Source organism: Grammomys surdaster, unplaced genomic scaffold, assembly GCF_004785775.1.
Source record: "Grammomys surdaster isolate TR1022 unplaced genomic scaffold, NIH_TR_1.0 373, whole genome shotgun sequence".
Taxonomy (NCBI): domain Eukaryota; kingdom Metazoa; phylum Chordata; class Mammalia; order Rodentia; family Muridae; genus Grammomys; species Grammomys surdaster.
Window position 1 is genome coordinate 7399070 of NW_021604792.1, and position 7291 is coordinate 7406360.

General features: G+C 43.1%; 1 long non-coding RNA gene across 1 annotated transcript in view; it reads left to right on the forward strand.

The window, feature by feature from the left end:
* The first annotated feature begins 2156 nt into the window (after nt 1–2156).
* Nucleotides 2157–7291, forward strand: part of LOC114632515 — a 9384-nt gene continuing 4249 nt past the window's right edge. The window contains exon 1 of the long non-coding RNA XR_003713103.1: nt 2157–2202. This is a non-coding gene — a long non-coding RNA (uncharacterized LOC114632515). The remainder of the gene's footprint in view (nt 2203–7291) is intronic.

Sequence of the window (7291 nt, forward strand, 5' to 3'; positions counted from 1 at the left end):
TTCCCTTGGTCTCATATGCACTCTTTAATGGAGTTTACCATCATATATATGGCTACTGGTGTTAATCAGCTTCCTGCCACTGGAATTAAGTAGCTGATAAAGCATCTTATAGAAAAGAGAGATTCATTCCGGCTTGTCGTTTCTCAGGTTCCAGTCTGTGGGCACATGTTCCTGTTGCCTGTAGTGAGGCTGAACCTCGAATTGGGGAAACCATTTACCTTCTGATGGCCAAGCAGCAAGAGCTGCTGCCTGTAGTGAGGCAGAACCTTGCACTGGGGAAACCATTTACCTTCTGATGGCCAAGAAGACAGAGGGAATGAGGAAGGGGCCAGAATCCCAGGTTCTCTTCAAGAGCTCACTTGGCTGCCTAACTTTTCTTTCTTATAAACTTCACCTCCTAACCAGTCTGTTGTCTGCCAATAGCACCACAGGCTGGTGAAGAAGACTTTAGCTTCTGGGCCTTTGGGGTCATTTAAGATCCATGACCATGCAGGCTTTAACTGCCTCAAGCCACTTCCTTGAATGTGTTCACGGGACTGTCACAGCTCCTAAAAGTGAATGGCAGCCACCAAACACTGGCTCCACTCAAAACAAATGTCTTGTTTTTGTTCAATACCTTTCCAGATTTTTTTCAATGCCAAAGACTAGGGCCACTCATCAATCTTTTCCTCTTTAGATCAGAATTAAACTATCTGGAGACAACTCTGTGCTTGCTGGTCAGTGTTCCCAAACTTTACTGGTCTCCAGTAAATAAGGATTTGGGCACTAAAGCAAAATGTGTGGAAAAAAAAAACAACCCACAGATGGGACTGGCAGGTTGACCAGCCTTTGCTGCCAAGCCTGGCCACCTGAGTTCAGTCCCCAGAATCCACCTGGTGGAAGGAGAGAACTAAGCCCTGCAACTTGTCCTCTGATGGCCACACCGGCATCGTGACACGCATACCTGCTTCCCTTTCCCAACCCAAGTAAATAAATAAATGGGAAAAAATATGGACGACTCCACTTCACATTTCTGACTCAGGAAGTCTGGGTTCAGAGTTTGCATTTCCCATCAATTCCCCGGTGTTGCTGATGGTTGGGGTCTAGAGGACGACACTGTGGGAATCAGTCCAGGTCTCTTTGCCATTGAGGAAATAAAGGCTTAGAGAACCAAAGTGTTTGTTCCAAAGTAACCCAGCCCAGTGCCAAGACAAGCACCTCGTCTTCTGACCTTCACGTGCTAACTGCACACCTGTCCTGTTGTTTCTCTTAAAGCGCCACTGTCTACAGGACTCCCTCTGTGTTCCTTTGGCACTGGCCCAAATCTCAAATATCATACTCCTTCTTTCCCTGTGCTTCTAGACAGCAGACTTACACAGTAACTTGGGGAATAGTCTTGTTATCATGCTGGACTTCCAGGACCCAGAGTTTCTCAGAAAAAAAGAGCCTTGGTGCTGGTTTAGGCTGTAGATAGCTATATGTTCATGACATTCCTTAGTTTGCCTTTTGAGTTGAGCAGAAAAGATGATAAAAATTTTCTTTTACTCTCTTGGTTAGGGTTTATAATGCTGTGATAAACACCGTGACCAAAAGCAATCTAGGGAGGAAAAGGTTTATTTGGCTTATAAGTCTATATCATAATTCAACAGGAAGTCAGGACAGAAACTCAAATAGGGTAGGACCTGGGAGGTAGGAGCTGATGTAGATAGAGGTCATGAAGGAGTGTTGCTTACTGGCTTGTTCCTTGTACTTTGCATAGCCTGCTCTCTTATAGAACCCAGGACCACGAGCCCAGGGGTGCCTGTACCTACAATGAGCTAGGCTTTCCATGATTATTCACCAATGAAGAAAGCACTCTACAGGCCTGCAATCTTAAGGAGACCTCTTTCTTAAATGAAGTTCCCTCCCTCAGATGACTCTAACTTGTTTCAAGTAGACATAAAAACTAGCCAGGACACTCTCTTAGGTTCTTCTCTCAGGACTCTGAAAATTAAATTAAACTGACAAAGATCAGGATAACAAGAGAAAAGAAGGATATTTTGATTATGTATTTAGAAGGGTTTATTAAAGAAAAAGAAGGAGCAAACAAAGAAGAAGAGGAGGAGAAAGAGGAAGAGAAAGAGGAAGAAGAAGAGGAAGAAGAGAAGGAGGAAGAGGAAGAAGAAAAGGAAGAAGAGGAAGAAGAGGAAGAAGAAGAAGATAAAGAAGAGGAGACTTAAAGAGGTAGTGGCCAGATGATAAAGACTATATTGATGTTTGTTTGTTTGTTTGTTTGTTTGTTTATTGGACAGAGTCTCACATAGCTCAGTATGGCCTTGAACTCAAAATATTCCAGCCTCCATGTCTCAAGTGCCAGGATTACAGGCATGTGCCAATCACACCCTGCTCTGGATCCATTTTATATTGATATAACAGAATCCCAAGGTTACTTATAAAGTAATGTGGATTATTTGCTTTGTGATCCTGATGCCTAAAGTGTTCTAATAGCATGGTACCAATGCTTTGATGGGGTCGCCTAGCTGTATCACAACATGGGAAACAGGCCAAAAGGGTGGCCATGTACAGTGGTCAGCTATAGGGTGACATGTTCATTTGATCATTTTCCAGTTCCTAACTCGTTTTAGCACAAAGGAATCCATATATCAAGGAGGCATACTTTAGGATAGCGTATTCTGGACCCTTTACCATTTCCTGACACCCCTTCCCTTGAAACGTTTTCTCTCCCTTCCAAAAACTTTCCTATGCTAAGGATTAAGTTGGAGCTGGAATGGCAGCCAAGAATGTGGTCCTAGAACCTGGAATGTGGAGGCAAACGGGAAGGTCAGGAGCTCAAGGTTATCCTTTGCTACCTATTGATGGGCTACCCAGGATCTTCTTGTTTGTTTGTTTGTTTGTTTTCGAGACAGGGTTTCTCTGTGTCGCCCTGGCTGTCCTGGAACTCACTCGGTAGACCAGGCTGGCCTCGAACTCAGAAATCCGCCTGCCTCTGCCTCCCAAGTGCTGGGATTAAAGGCGTTCGCCACCACCACCCGGCCCAGGAACTTATCTTAAGACAAAACAAACAACAACTACCAACAAAACAGTCAGTCAGTTGACTCATTAGATAAAAGTGTTTGTTGCTGAGTCTGATGACCTAGTAGGATTCTTGGACCCACTTTGTGAGACGAGAGAATTTCTGAGAGCTGCCCTCTGACTTCCACATATGCTCAATGACATTCATGCATCCACACACATGTACACATGTATACAAATAAATGAATGAATGTAATGAAAAAATATAAGTAATGAAAAGAGCCGAGATGGTATTTGCAAAGAGAAAGGGAGAGAGCTTCAGGTTGATGGTTACGTGATGGGAGATCCTCAAAGGGGCAGAAACAAAGGGAGAATGAAGACAAATAGGTAGAAGTGGTCAAATGTGAGCTGTTCCCCGTACTGAGGCAGCCTGGCAGCTGGACATCTAAACCAACCGCCGTGTCTCATTGGGAAGATGGTCTCCCGAGAGGGTGCAGGGCACCACTATGCTGGTTGCTTCATGGTGCTAACAGTCAAGACACTTAAGGGGGACATTTTTAGGGACACATGCATGCGCGCACGCATGCACACATGCACACACACAGGTACTCCTGCACTCAAAGTTAGTGGCTAGAACAAATTATAAATCCAGTTTTTGAGTCCTGAGAGCATGAATCAGATGATTTCTTGACAATGGAAATAAAGCATCTTCAGAAAGTGGACCCGGGACAGGGAGTGGCAAGCCAACAGATTTCCTGGTTTGTAGTTTAAGCATCTTTGGCAATGGCAGAATAGTGTCACCGTCATGGTTATTTCTCCAGCAGAGCACAGAAGGGTCCAGTTTCATCTTGCCAGGATTTTTTTTTTTATTGTGCCAATACAGACCCAGGCAATCAGGTCTTTGTTCACAGACATGCCAAATCAGAAAGATGAGAGAAAATTCACAAATATCAATTACCAAAGAAAATATAATAAATGGCAGGACTCAATCTACAAGGAGAGTTTTTAAGCAAATGTGTCTAGAACTTGACAAATACACAGGTATGCTATTGTTTAGCATGGTAAGTGTGCAGGCTACGTTTATGTCAACACAAAACAAACTAGAGTCAATTTAGAAGAGGGAACCTCAACTGAGAAAATGCTTCTGCTAGATTGTTAGGTGAAATAAACTCTTCCCTTCTCAAGTTGATTTTGGTCATGGTGTCTCATCACAGCGATAGGAACCCTAAGTAAATACAGAAGTATAGAATATGACAGAAATATAAATGCCATTTCTGTCAGAGATACAGAAAAACTATACTTGCTTGGCCTGTTTATTGACACATAAATATAAAAATAGTGATTGACAAGTGGGTGGGGTTTGTTTTGCTGTGTTTTGTTTCATTTTCCAAAGCAGGATCTTGCCATATTATCCTGGCTGGCCTTGAACTCATGGCAACCCACCAGCCTCAGTCTTCCAAGTGCTGTCATTTCAGGGGTGAGACATCAATTTAAGTTCTTTTCAAATTTCTTCGGATTCTAAAAACATTTATTTATTTATTTATCTATTCATTTATTCATTTAATGTGTGTGAGAAAGCATGCATTCAAATGTGCTGCTTGTAACGTATATCTGTGAGTGTGTGTGCCATAACATACATATGGAGGTCAAGGAAAAGCTTTAGAAACCAAACCAAACAAATCAACTTTTGGGAGGTGTTCTTTCCTTTTACCACGTGGGTTCTGGAGATTGAGCTTGGCTGTCAGACTCTGCAGCAAGAATCTTTAACTGTCTCTTAAGTCAGCCCCTTTGGACTTTTAATAAAGCAGCAGCCAGGAGAGGTGATGCCGGAGGAGAAGAAGAAGGAGGAGAAGGAGGAGGAGGACGAGGAGGAGGAGGGGGAGGAGGAGGAGGAAGAAGAAGAGGAAGAAGGGGAGAAGAAGGAATAGTTTATCAGCTTACCGTAAATGGTTGATAGCTTAAGAGAACAGAGGAAACAAATTCCTCAAATGTGGAAGAGAAAGCACCGAAGAGGTATCCACGTTTAAATAGAAAGGCCAGGAGAGTTAGAACTATTCTTGCAGTTACTTTTCTTATTACTCTTACTGAACACTTCACAAAGGCTACTTGAGGAAGGAAGCGTTCGCTTTGCTCACAGATTGGGGGTACACCCACTGTAGCTGGGCAGGCATGGCTCTGCAGTCGAGTGTGACTGCTCGCATTGCCCCTGCTGCCAACAAGCAGAGAGTGGTGAATGTCTGCGCTCAGCTCACCTTCACCTTTCCGTTCCATCGGAGATTCCAGCTGATGGAATTGTGCCACTTGTATTTGGGATGGGTCTTCCCATCTCAGTTAATCAAATCTAGGCTTGTCTCCAAGGCGATTCCAGAGCCCATCAGTCGATGTAAACCCTCTCATTTCTCATCAGCTTACTCAGGGGCAGATCTATGAATCCATCAGCTTCAACATTAGCATTGCAGAAAGCTTCCCCGAGTGGCACAATGCGTGGATGCATGTACATCAAGACACTTGCGAGAGTCTTCCTCGTGAATCAAACTGAAGATTAAGTGCGTTTGCTGCAGCTGCTTCCTCCAAAGCTTTCTGAGGGGAGTCAGAGTAAGACAGCGTCTGCCAGTGAGTGACGGAGGATTTAAAAATAGTCACAATTAAGAACCAAAGAGAGTTCATTACAGCACAATTAATGAGGAAAATGGTTATTTCTGTGACATAAGCCATCTTAAAATAGTAACTCTACTTGCTAATAATAACATTATACCAGGGCAGATTATGGGTAGGAAAGACTGAAGCATTCATTTCAAACCCACCTGTATTGATAGCATCTATTTGTGCAGATGTGACAGACAAGTCAAGCTTCGATCTTTGTTGTGATGGTGATTGTTCTTGAGACAGGGCTTTGTAGTCAGTCTAGGCTTAAACTCTTTCACTATCCTCCTGCCTCAGCCTTATTAGTGCTTGGATTATGAAAGTGTGTCCCACACCTGGCAAGCGTCAGTTTTCAGTTGACAAAATTTCATAATTTAGCAAATCAAATACCTGATTGGTTTACTCTTTGTTTTCCAGAGTGAAAGAGCAAACCCATTAAGATTTTTTTAGATATTCTCTGGGGAATCTCAGACTCAGTTCAAAGTTTAGGAGAGAGGGAGGGACTGATGGAGGGAGGGAGGGAGAGAGATGGGGGAGGGGCTTGTTATATATTGGTATGCTGATTTATACCTGTAATCCCAGCACTCAGGAGGCTGACATGAAGATTCTCACAAATTCATGGCCAGCCTGGGCAACAGAGTGAGATCTAATAAATAGGGCCTGGAATATAGCTCAACTGGTAGATGCTTGCCTAACATGCACTAAGCTCTGGCTTAGACACCTAGCCCCATCAAAATCACATAGAGATCAATGCTTTGATTCCAGAACCAGGAAATTAAGGCAAGAGGATTAAAAATTCAATGTCATCCTTGAGTACATAATGAGTTAGAGGCAGGGCTGAGATATATATAAAATAATGTCTCTGTCTTAGGGTTTTACTGCTGTGAACAGACACCATGACCAATGCAAGTCTTATAAAAGACAACATTTAATTGGGTCTGGCTTACAGGTTCAGAGGTTTAGTCCAGTATTATCAAGATGGGGACATGGCAGCATCCAGGCAGGCATGGCGCAGGAGGAACTGAGAGTTGACATTTTCATCTGAAGGCTGCTAGTGGAAGACTGGCTTCCAGGCATCTAGGGTGAGGGTCTTAGGCCCACAGTGATACACCTACTCAATGCCACACCTCCAAATAGGGCTACTCCCTGGGCCAAGTATACACAAACCATCACAGAAAGCAAATACATTAAAAAACACTTTTAAGTCTTCAAGTTTGATTTGAGGAAAATCATCAGAAATGTCATAATGTTTGGAAGCTTGATTTTTTTAAAAAGATAACATCATCATTATATAGCAATTAGTTATCTATTGACCAAAATGACAGTAAGGATTTTTAAGGTCGCATGTTGTAAAGCAAAATTAAGTAATGAATAAGTAAGTGTTAGATTTCTGACTCTATGACAAAATACCCAAGATAAATTAGAGGGAGAGGAAGACTCGCTTTGGCTTCTTGCTTCAGATTTCAGTCTTTGGTCATACGGTCCTCTTTCCTTGGCCTGTAGTAGCAGAGTACATCACGAGGGAGGTAAATATGTAGTAGAAGTTTATTTACCTTATGGTAGCAAGGAAGGAGGAAGGGAGGGAGGGAGAGAGGGGGGAGGGATGAGGAGAGAGAGAGAGAGAGAGAGAGAGAGAGAGAGAGAGAGAGAGAGAGAG